Source organism: Camelus ferus, chromosome 29, assembly GCF_009834535.1.
Source record: "Camelus ferus isolate YT-003-E chromosome 29, BCGSAC_Cfer_1.0, whole genome shotgun sequence".
NCBI lineage: Eukaryota > Metazoa > Chordata > Mammalia > Artiodactyla > Camelidae > Camelus > Camelus ferus.
In genome coordinates, this window is record NC_045724.1 from 26,626,756 (window position 1) to 26,639,171 (window position 12,416).

Here is a 12,416-nt window from a genome sequence, read left to right on the forward strand (position 1 = left end):
TTTAACTTTCTTCTTCAAAGAAATTTGAGGAACTTGATTCCAGTTGACAGAAAGAAACTTTGTGTGACTGAACTTTTATTCAGGTTTGCTGATTTGAGAACTTAAGTATGACAAGGTCAAAGGATGGTGGCATTTGCTGTGGGTGATACGGGGAACTGACCCCAGCCCTAAAAACCCATCATCGAAGAAGACCTATAAAACGTTCCCTAGAGACAAGGCCATCGCTGTGAGGGCCACACGAGTGACACAAAGTGACAAGAGAATCTGCCACGTTCCCTGTTCGGGTTTGCATGTCGGAAGCCTGGTGCTTCCACTCCCCAGGCTTACCTGTGAGCTTGGATAGTTATTTACCTTTTCTGGGCCTCGGTGTCCTCGGTCTGTGAGATAGGGGCCAGGGTTGGTCAGTCTCGCCTCCTGACTGCTGTGGAAATTAAAGAAGATAACGTACCTGAAGTCTCTGGTTGGCGTTCAGTATTGAAAAAGCAGTCGAGTGTTGAACTTTCGCTTGGAGCTTGAGGCAGTGACCGCTTCCTGTCTGCCAGCTTCACGTGGGGACCCCGCCACACCTGCTTTCCCCGGTGCAGAGCTCTTTCTCGTGTTTTCACTTTCAGAGCCCTAAATTTTGTGAGATTCCTTGAAAGATTGTGAAAAGTCCATAGTACGTGGCTGTGTGCTTGTATCCAGTCTGAGGTAACAAGGTAAAAATACCGAATGTGTGTTGATGTATGTGATTCAACTGGCTGGTTGTGCACGGTTCTATTAACAGCGGTGAAAAGTGTATACTAGGGTTCTACTACAGTTCAATTTAAACTTTCTATAAGCACAAATACTCAATTTCATTTAATTTCAGAGTGGAATCTCCATAGCTTAAGTATTTAAATAAAGCAAAGGTCTTCATCTGCTGTTGTTTACTCCTCATCTTTTAAAATTGGTATCTTCATTTTTTGTCCCTTTGGGATTTATTTCATAAGGTTTTGGCTTAGATTATATTTTTTAATTGATACTTTGATTTGGTAACAAATGTTTTCTTCTTCAAGGACAGTCTGATTGGAAAATATTTTATTCTATTAACTATTTAAAGAAACTTGAACCTCGCTTATGGCTACATGCTTTATAATTCCACCCTAGTGAGCCCTAGGAGGTACCTGAATTTTTCTATAAGTATTTGAATATTATTTTGTCAAGTATAGAATCAAACTGATAAGCTTTTAAGTATGAATTTGTTACTTTTTTGCTTTAACTCTTTAGAGTCTGATGATAGCAATATTTGTGCCAAATAGGGTTTGACCTGTACATTTAATTTGCAACTTTGGGAGAATTTTGTTGCTAAGAAGAATTTCTGATCTTGTGTATCTTGTATCCACAGGTAAATTGCATTGACCCTCAAAAATGTGAACGCATTCAAAGACTTATTTCTACTGCTAAGTAGTATTAAGTATGACAGTGTAACACTTTTTGATCACAACATTTTAATTTCTTAGACTTCTATAGTGTAAATATAAAGATGTAGATATACGTACAGTATATGTTCTCCAAATACTCCTAAATGCTACATTGGCTGGTTCGGAAGAGTAAAATGTATCTTAATTGGTGTGCCGTTATGATGGAGAGTTGCACCTGGTGTTTCCATGAAAAAATATGTACATCATGATTTCATTAAAAATAAGTATACAAATATTTATGGTACATTTTCTCCACCTTTTCCAAAATTTTAAAATAACATAGATAGCTTAATTTCCTAAATTTTGTGTTTTTCTTCATGAAGAAAACATGGCTCAAGGCCAATGTCAATGTGTGTATAAATCTCACCCCATTGTATTTTTTCAGATGTATCATATATGTGTCCAATTCCTGTTTGAGTGAATTCATGCTTAGCATGAGACCAACTTCCTTACCTCTCCTTGCAGTGCTGTGCAGAACCAGACCGAAATGAAATGGTTAATTATTTAAATAGAATAAACAGTATTTTCCTTCCTGGCATGTAGATTAAGGAGAATAAGAAAACAAAAAATGAAAAATTTTGTTATTGAAAACCTAATTTTGCAAAGAATGGCCTCAGCCAGGAAGACGCGGCCACTGTTTGCTCTTTTGTTTCTGGAGTGTGTTTGTTGCGAATTGGCATGAAGGTATTTACCTCTTTTAAATTTTCTTCTTTCAAATATCAAACAATGGCAGGGAATTAGTCTTAACATTTCTATTCTGAAGGGTGAAAATGGGGTGAGGATGAGATCTGCTCATGAAGAAAATGAAATCAAGAAAAGAGTGAGGCTGACAATCTGACTACTCCAGAAAGGGGGCAAAAATGAGAGGCTACACGCCATTATGTACACAGCCCTGGTCTTTTTTGTGTGTGAAATATACCAGTGTCTACCAAAAGGGTTAAAGAAAATGCATTCTGTTGCATCTGCTGACTAAATCCCTTACTTTAGTAGAAATTCAAATTTTGTAAAGATTATTCGTTTTATTGATGCATATAATTATAATCACAAGCCATCTGCTGATTTGGCAGGCATGGTTAAAATTCTCCAACTCTCATAACCTTTCAAGTACAGTGCCCCTGGGACTCTATTTCACTTTTATATTTTGGAAAACATGTAGGGACAAATAAGGACGGTCATCTGCAGAATGTCAGGCCCGGGGAAGAGGGAGAATGGAGATGGGGTGCCGGGTGGTTATTTTTTAATAATAGAGGAAGTTCTGTTTTCCTTTCTTTTTTTTTTTTTTTTTCCGCTTCTGACTTCATGAAGGATTATCCTAGTTTCCATGATGTGTTTGGGAATTTTTTCCCCTAGGGATTAAAGCTCTAACATTTTACTCCTGAAAGGCAGGTTCTAGGTCTCAGCAAAACAAGCAAATAAAAAAAAACCTTCCAAATATTGCTTACAGTGGTTTTCGCAGGTACATTGAATATATTTCAGCCAGACTTTTTGAACTAATAGGATATTCCGCTGATTTTACTTTTCTGAAATGCTCCCATTTGCTTGAATAGCCTCCCAGGCATGGAGTTCAGATTCTAGAACAGTGTGTGCACTTCGGTGTGGACCTTTGGTTTGAAGGAACCGTTGCCGAGTGTTTTCGCAGGAAGCCACTTGCTGACCAGCCTTCCCGAGGCAGGAATCTTCTGGTGACCCTGCTTTGCTCCATGAATTTCTGGAGTTTGGTGATGTCCCTTGCCTGCATCACTTACCTCCTTGGGAGTGTTTCACACTCGGTCAACCAGGGAGCCCCAGGGGTCAGGATTTGTGGATCAGGGTCAGTATATAGGCTGCATCAGAGCAGACTGCGGGGGGGCTGAGGGGGACGGGCAGGAACACAGGATGCCAGGCTTTGTCAAATAACGGAAGTGCACGCCCCTCCCCGCTCCTCTCCCTCCCTCCCCCACACTCGCACTCTCTCACACACACCTGTTTAATCATCAACCCGAAAACTATTTCTTAGGCTCGGCAAATAAGGAAAAAGATTTCGGGTACCAACATGGTGCATGTGAACGTTTTCACGACCATGATGGTGCATGTGACAATAATAATAAAATAATACTCCCTGACACCCCCCCAGTGCTCCCACTGCGCCCTACCTGAAGCCCCTCCGTGTGCCGTATGATTTAATAGTCGTGACATTTCCATCCAAACCCCTTTTTGTGGATAAAGCAACTGAAAATGAGAGGCGTGAAGGTGTTTTTCCTTAGGTCTCCAGCAGGATCGAGGCTTGAGCCCAAATCAGACGTTCTCTAAATCCATGCTCTTAATTTCTTTCTACGCTGTGTTGTCTCTGGGCACAGAGATCAGGAGGGGGAAACAATGTCAGCCACCAAGTGTCCAGTGACACTGGGTCCCCAGGACTCTGGGTTCTGCTGGTAGTCAAGGATCGGCAGGTGGTGGAATGAACCCGACTTGACAACTTGCTAACTTGCTGTGTCTTGATAACACTTGTCACCGTCGGGGTGGGCAAGGTGGCCACTGGAGTCCTTTTCATCCCCAGATTCTACGACTCTATGTACTTTTTATAATGAAAACATCCCCAGATTTGAGAAGGAGTTCACAGACAGCACAGGTCTTCAATATACCCCTCGCCAATAACCGTGGCACGGGAAGTAGCCTGTTGCAAGAACTGCGGGAGCCTCGGCGCCGATGATACACATCACTTCCAGGACTGGACATTCAGCCAAACAGCCGGGAGTCTTAGGCCTGCGCGCACCAGCACAGACACTTGGAAATGCCCGGTCACTGGACTCCTCCTCTGAGACTTTTGGTGTCAAGCAGAAGACTATTTTGTTTTCTACCATGATAATAATACGGCACTGACCTCGTGCCAGCCGCTATTCTGAGATCTCTGCAGCTATGAATTCTTTTAATTCTGACAACAGCCCCAATCAGAACAAAAGCCGGTCGGTGAGGTCTGCCAGGATCCTCTTTCCTAGATGAGGGGACTGTGCCCCGGGGGGACCTGCATCCACCTGCCCGGAATGGGGCTGTGGGTTGGAGCCTGGCTGACCCCATGGCTTCCGGGAGGCTGGGCTACACACCCTCTTTCTGTGGACTTGTGAAGATTTCACTATGCTGAAAAAAAATGTTTGAAACCATCGATGACGGCTTAAGACATGTTTAGACTCATTGTAGTCTCTTTTTTTTTTTCATTTTAGACCTTAATTAGGCAGTTACTATGATAATACATAGTTTCCTTTAATTATTATAGAAGATTAACCCGAAAACGTTAAATCTTTTGCAAATACCATGCTGAAAATATACATACAGAGCAACAAGAGTCAGGTTAATGAGACTTGACAAAAATCATTTGGAATAGAGACTGTATTTAAAATAATTTTATTCTTCTCAGCAGCCAGCACAGAAACTCTGAACATGGTGAGAAATGCAAAAGTGTTAAGTTGCAGAAAGAATTGAAGAATGAAGAATTTCAGTCACAGTGGACCTCTTCCTAGGCAGATACCACACCAAGTTCACAAGAGATGAAAACATTTTATTCCAACTGGATATGATTTAAGATATTGTTTGTATTTTATCGTCTCCAAGAGAGGGAAGCAAAGAAATGTAAATATGAGTGCTAGAAGCTGCGAGCTGGTTGTGCAGGCTCCCAGCTGGCTGAGGAACAGTGACGTGTCTAAAAGGCACAGGAAGGAGAGAGAATGAATGTGAACCATGGGCTGCCCTCAACGGCTTTCTGAGCCGGCTGGAGGACGGGGGGCAGGCCGGTCCCTGCTCGTGCGCGGGCAGGCTGGTGCAGATCCACTAGGTCATGGCCACAGGCCGTCCCACTTGGCCCTGATGTGCATGGGGCCAGAGCACCTCCCCGGGACAGTCAGTTCTGCTTCCCTCTAAAAGATAAGGTGTGGCCTAAAGAATGGAATGACCCTCAGGGAAGCTTTCTTAGAAGAGACACTTGAACAGTCTTGAGTCCATCCACCCAACAAGCTTATGGACGCTCTCCCACGCTCCGGCAACAATGTCACGCGTGGAGAGCACAGACTTGACTGTTGTAGGGTATCACACCTTAGCAGGTGCCACAAGCAGTCACACAGCCACAGTAGAGGGGCCTGGGCTGTTCGCGGGGCAGACCCGGGGCACTGATCTGAAAGCTGGTCAAGCGTCCCACATGGGAGTCGTGTGCTGTGATGGCAGGGTGGGTGGTTAACCAGGGTAGGAGACTCAGAGGGAAAGATGATGGAGGTACTGAATGTAGGACAGCCAGGTGGTGACGGTGAGCACACAGTGGATCCGTGGATCTGAGACCCAGGAGAAAGATCCAATACAGAGAGATGGACATTTGGGTGTGGCTCCCAAGGAGAATATGGGGGGGGGAGGATCAAAATTAGGAACTCCGGGGCATCTCCGTGCTCAGTGGGAAGGTGGAAAGGGAAGCCAGCAAAGAAGGGATTCAGGGAAGGCTGAAGAAAGCCAGGATTTAGAGGAATCAAAGACATAAACGGCTCGCTCGGGAAATAACTGAAAATGCACCATGAGATGCACGGAATAGGGGGTCACTGGTGATCTTAGCCGGGAAAACTTGAGTAGACTCGGGGGCTGGGAGTCAGGTGGCCATGGGTTGTGCAGGAAAGGGATGGTGAGGAAAAAAAGGGAAACGGGGATTTCAAAGTGTTTGACCCTGAAGAATAGAGGTGGCCGTATATAGAGGAGAAATATGTTCACATACTGAAGAGAAGGAACCAGAGGGCATAAGAAGGCTGGGAAGTTTGAAGATATGGACGAAAAACAAACTAGACCACGCAGAAGCAGGTGTCATGGGGCCTGAGAGCCTGCGGTTAGAAAGGGGTGGGACCGCTTCCCCCACCAGAGCAAGGGGGAGGAGCGGAGGCAGGTGGGAGTATGCCTGTGCGTGTGAGGGTGACAGGGGCGGCGCGCCGGGACCATTCAGAGCAGAGAGCCCCAGAGTTTTCTGTAAAATTAGGCCGTGGATTCTACATCCACACTGTGTAGAATGGCTTCAAACTCCAAGTGCCCTTTAACGTGCTAGTCCCTTATTACTCACTACACTTACATCACTAGAAACAAGAAGTTCTATCTCCCTCCTGAACGCCGTGTGTAGTGGAGGCTGGTGTGGAGGCTCCGCAGGCTGACGAGGACCAGCTGGGCGCTGGGCCGTCTTGGGGGTGCAGACGGCGAGGCGGGTGGGGGCTGGTGGGGCGGGCGCGCGGAGCGGGCGAGGCGGGACAGGACTCGTGTCGCACGGCTGGGGCGATGGCTTTGGAGCCGAGCGCCTCTGCTCTTTCTCTCTCCTCTTTTGGTGCCTTCCCTTGATTTAGACCAGACACAGAACTTCAGCGGCCAGCCTTCTCCATCCTGACCGCCTTCGCCCCCGCCGAGGTCCACCTCCCCATCCCCGGGCGACCGCCACGGCCTGAAGCCCAGTTTCCCTGCCTTCCCTGCTCTGCCCACAGCTGCCATGGGCATCCCGTCACACTTCACGCAAAATACAAACTCCTCACTGCGGTCTCTGGGGCTCCGCCTGCCCTTTTTAAAAAAAAAACAAAAAAAACAGCTCTATTGAGCTATAACTCACAGGCCGTACAATTCACCCATTTAGTGTTACAGCTCAGCAGCCTTTCTCATGTTCAGTTACGCGTCAGGTTTAGAACAGTTTCTGACTCCCCAGGGTTCGCCCTCCAGCGTTGGCTCCGCCCTGAGCTGTAGGCAACCACTGCCCCGCTCTAGGTTCCCATGGACGGGCCACTCCTGGACAGTTCGCACAGATGGGTTAGCATCCCACGTGGCTTTCTGCAACTTTTCTTTCACTTGGGCTAATATTTCCGGTTTTTTTAGTGGAAATACTGGGGACTGAACCCAGGACCTCATGCATGCTAAGCACGCGCTCTGCCACTGAGCTGTGCCCCCTGCCCGCCTAGAGTAGTATTTTCAAGGCTCATCCATGTTGTGTCATGTGTCAGGACTTCACTCCTTTTTATTGCTGAGCGACAGTCCATTGATTAGATAGACCACATTTTAATAATACGTTCATTAGTTTACGAACATCTGGGTTGTTTCCACTTCTCTGCTGTTACAAAACACAATGCTGTGAGTGTTCATGTACGTTTTTTGTGTGTAGACATATGTTCTTATTTCTCTTGAGTGATACTCAAGGGCTGGATTGCTGGAGTATATAGTAACTCTGTCTTAACCATCTGAGGCCCTGCCAGACTGGTTTCCAGCACAGCCGCACCATTTCGCAGGCCCACCAGCAGTGCAGGAGGGACCGAGCTCTTCGCGTCCTCGCCGACACTTGTTGCCATCTGTCTTTCTATTCCGGCCGTCCTGGTGGCTGCAAAGCGGTGTCTCACCATGGTTCTGATGTGTTTCCCCAGTGACTGAGCATGTTCAGACTCCTGTCAGGGGCTTATTGTCCACGTGTGTCTTCTTTGGGAAAATGTCCGTTCAAGTCCTTGGCCCATTTTACTTGATAACTTGTCTATTACTGAGTTGTGACCTTTTTGGTACGTTCTGGATGGAGGGCTCTGGCTGTCTTCACCCCAGACACACGGCTCTCGTGCTCTTCCTTAAATGAACAAGGATTGTCGTTACTTCAGTTTAAAACACCCCACTTCTTTTCACTGCCAGTATTTTTCCTTAGCACTTGTCACTGCTTGAAATTGCCTTGTACACGCGTCGTCTCCTTGGCTCCCACACTGGAATATAATATCCATGCTGTCCGTCACTGCCTCCCCGTCACCTGTCTTACGATGATGCGAGACTGTTGTCATTAAGCACATGGGCCTTGGAGCGAGAGCTCAGTTCCCAGTCCTGCCCCTCAAGGGCTCGGTGACTCTGGGCAAGTCCTTAACTTCTCTGTGCTTTTACCTCCTCATTCACAAGATGGGGAAAATCAGTAATCTCTGATTCTCACGGTGGTTGTGCAAGTTGAGTTAATACAGAACACATGTAAAGCCTTTACAACAGTGTCTATCACCAAGAAGTTACAGAATGTATAAAGTCGGCACATATTTTTGAATGAATACTTACTGAATTTTCCTACTGGCTAGGCGTTCTCGTGAAGAAAACGGACGGTTAGATTTCCAAGGATGTGATCAGTCTCACCAGCACACGTCCTCACCGCGACCAGACGGGGTTGTTAACTGGGTGCCACCCACCTGCGGGCTTTGCTCGGGGCTGACCTCTTTGGGGACCGTGGGGTTTTACAGAGTTTCTGGTGTGCCCTGCCTTTGTCAGTGGCAGCCATCCATCGTCACGGCGCTAGAGGGAAGCTCTCTTATCCGACCTCGTTAACAGACGAAGACCTTGAAAACCAGGCAGGTTAAGCACAGTCCTGAGATCACACACCCGGCCAGTGTTGGCGTTAGGATCTAAATTCAGCTTGCTGCCGGCTCAGAGATAACGTGTGTCCTGTCACCAGTCTGCACCTGCTGCCCTGGCCCGGGGCTCGGGGTCTCCTGTCTGCACAAGCATTTCAGACCACGTGTCAGTGTCTTTCCCCACATACCGGTTTTATGGGTTTTTTGGTTTTTTTTTTTTTTACCACATTTCAGCATCTCTGTTGTGTTAGCGCTCGTCGTGGACTTTCTAGACATCCTGTCTCATCTGTTTCCAGTCCAAGTGCAGCACAGAAGCCCCGTTCCTCGAGTGCCCGTCCATCGTGGGCCTTTCCAGGGTTTGCTCAGAGAAGACACAAGGCGTGTGTCTCCAGCTGCCGGGTCAGCCAGTGACACACGGCGGGCGAAGTGCTGGCATACCTCCTGGTCGTGAAGGCTGGCTCGCCTTCAGTCAGGAGTGAGAACTCCAGCTCTTTGGTAGTCGTGAGACTCGAATGAGAAAATGCTGCTGTGAAGTGCCCAGTCCGGGGCACGAGTCAGCACCGACCGAGGGACAGCGCAGGACTCCTGCCGGAAGCCTCCCCTAATTCCGCTGCCCCCGCCCGCCAGGGCGCTCAGAGCCCCCGCCTGCCGCCTCCTCCTCCCGCCACCTCCTCTGTCTGCTTGAGATCCGCCTGCCTCTCAGCGCATTCATTTATATTTTCGTGATATATCACACTAGGTTTCCTCCAGTACCTTTTAACTTTATGTCATGACATTTTCAGAACGGCCCCGTTTAGTTCCTTTAGGCACTTGCGACACGCGGGTCACTCTTCTATTTTTAACGCTTGATTGAATTGGCAGTGACAGGCTGTAGTTTGAATCCCCTCACCTTGAGTTAAAGTCTATAGTTTTATGTATTAAGGGTGTAGTAAGATTACATAAGCTTTTTGTCCATTTTAAATTTGTAAAGTTATCTTTAATTTGCAAAATTAATCTCAATTCACCAGTACACTGCTGCTAAGAGTGTTACTTTGCACACCTCCAGTTTTCAGACAGAGCGTTGATAATACAAGGATCTCCCTTAAGCGTTACGTTTGCTAGTCTTACAAGCTGACCTGGCTGTGCGTCTTCACCAGCATAACTTTCTACTACATGCGATGGATGCTTTCATGTTTAATCTCTAGATATTTGTTCCATTGTTTCCCTAAAATTCATATCCCGGAGGTAGTGCCTTGGTCACAGGTCCCTATGTTCTTAATCATTGGTCAATGGCCCTCATGCAGTCAACCCTGCCGCTGAGTTTCTGGACCACGCAGGAAGCGGAGAGGAGATTGTCCTGGCCCGGCAGGAGCTTCACCAAGAGGCGTGAGAGCACTATGCAGGGTGATGCGCAATGGAGGGGGGGGGTGTGATCAGAGCAGGCACAGCTTCCTCCGGGGAACACGGAACCGGACTGGGGAGGAAACTCATCCAGGTTCCTCGCAGCCAAAGTCTTGTTCTTCACACTGAAAACACGTGGTTCTTTTTCAGATTCCACACATGAGGGATCTCATACGATATTTTTCTTTCTCTTTCTGGCTTACTTCACTTAGAATGACTGATCTCCAGTACCGTCCTGACTACTCTTACGTGGAATCTAAAATAAGAGGGGGAAAAAAAGAAAAAAGAAGATGCTAATGAACTTTCTGTTCACAAAACAGAAAGAAACAGACATAGAAAACAAACTTAATTTACCAGGGGGACAGGGGTGGGAAGGGATGAATTGGGAATTAGAGATTTGCAAATACTAACAACTATATATAAAATAGAGAAAAACAAGTTTCTTCTGTCACGCACAGGGAACTATATTCAAGATCTTGTAGTAAAATTATAATGAAAAAGAATATGAAAATGGATACATGCATGTATGTGTATGACTGAAACATGATGCTGTGCACCAGAAACTGACACATTGTAACTGACTATACCTCAATAAAAATAGATAAATAAAAAAATAAAATCTTTCAGAGTTAAGTTAAAAAAAAAAAAAGAAGGCACATTGTATAAATTACATCTTTAAAGGCAGAGATTTCATAGTTCTCCCAACACTTTCTAGAAAAATTTAATGTACCCCCCAAAATAGGTAGTCTGTTACCTCCGACAGAAAACTAAGGTCAAACTCCCTCAGTCACCTGCCACAGCTAATGAAACACTGGGATCTAGAGGGAACCCAACTGGCCGACAAAAACCGGTTAAGGTGACGGCCTGGAGCTGGATGAGCACAGGACAGAGGCTGATGCGAACTGTCCTGACCTCTGATGAGCCACAGGGCACGACTGTGAAGCCAGGTGCTCACGTGACCACAGGCTCTTGGCTAGTCTGATTCATTGTGGCTCTTACAAAGTGCCAAGGAGACAGACCATTTAGGGTCCTGAGACACAAAACAGTCTCAGCCCATGACAGCGACGTCCAGACTGACCAGACTTGCGGGATTTTGAGTTCTCCCCTGCCCACACTGGACACCCTGATGCTTGTGCTTCTGCGGAAGAGACTCATTAAGCCACCAGACTGTTCTCCCAAGGTCTCTCTCATACCGAGGAGTGAACTCGGGCACCCTGCCTCCCCTCAAAGATCTGCACTTCACTGCCTCTTTGCTCTGTGTGACAGAGGAGCGCCCGCCCTCTCTCCAGGGCCCCACCTGTTTATAGAAACAGCTTCTCCCTTTCTCCGGGAGGATGGGTGCTTAATGAAGACTTGCGTGCTTAAGTGAATGAGTTCAGTAAATAATACTGTTCTATACAGAGAAGGCTGGTTACACTGGCATCAATGGCATTAATCAACCTCCTTATTTGTGACATTGTCTTCTTGTATTTAGATGAGATTGGTACTTTTAAGTTGGCTTGGTTAAGTAAAACTCAGTGGGGTAGGACCAGGTAAGAGGCAGCAAGAAGATTCCTCAGAAATTGCTCCCATTTGGTCACCGCTGCCTCTTACACGCACGTTCGCCCAGCTTTGCTGGAGTGCTGTTTAAGGAGTTGGTGTTTCAGGGCTCTGCACAGCTTCTCCCGGCCTGAACAGGTCGCTGAGAAACCTCCTAACTTCTGCTCACGGGGTCGCTGTCAGTTGGAAGAACCATCCTCCGTCTCTTCACTAAAACACACTCCAGGGATGTTTCATTCTGTAATTTCTCTTACTACGAAGGGTTTGCACTCTCCTAGTCCTAAAATATGTATTTCAATGAACAATACTGCAAAATGCCCTTGGAAGAGCTTTGTCACTGAAGTATTTACTGGGACAGCAATGCCAGTATATTTTTAGCATTAGAATAAAAGGTGTTTTCATCCTTCAAGAAGTTTTCAGGATAATGTGTTCTGCAAAATAGCAGCGATGGCGAAAGAACACTGCCCATAGTGCGTGTGAGAAACTCGCTGTATCATTTAGAAATAAGTCAGAATTTACTAGGGCTGGAAAACATTGAACGTCTCAAGGAAATGTGCAGCCTCGCTTGACTTTGGAATTTGTTCTTATGATTTAATTTTTAATTAATTCGTTCTCTTATTTAAATGTCAGTTAAAATGCAGTGCAGTCTTAGATTTGTGATTTGTGAGCTTGCATTTGATAGTGGTACCTGTGTGAGGGAGAACATAATTGCTGTTTCTTT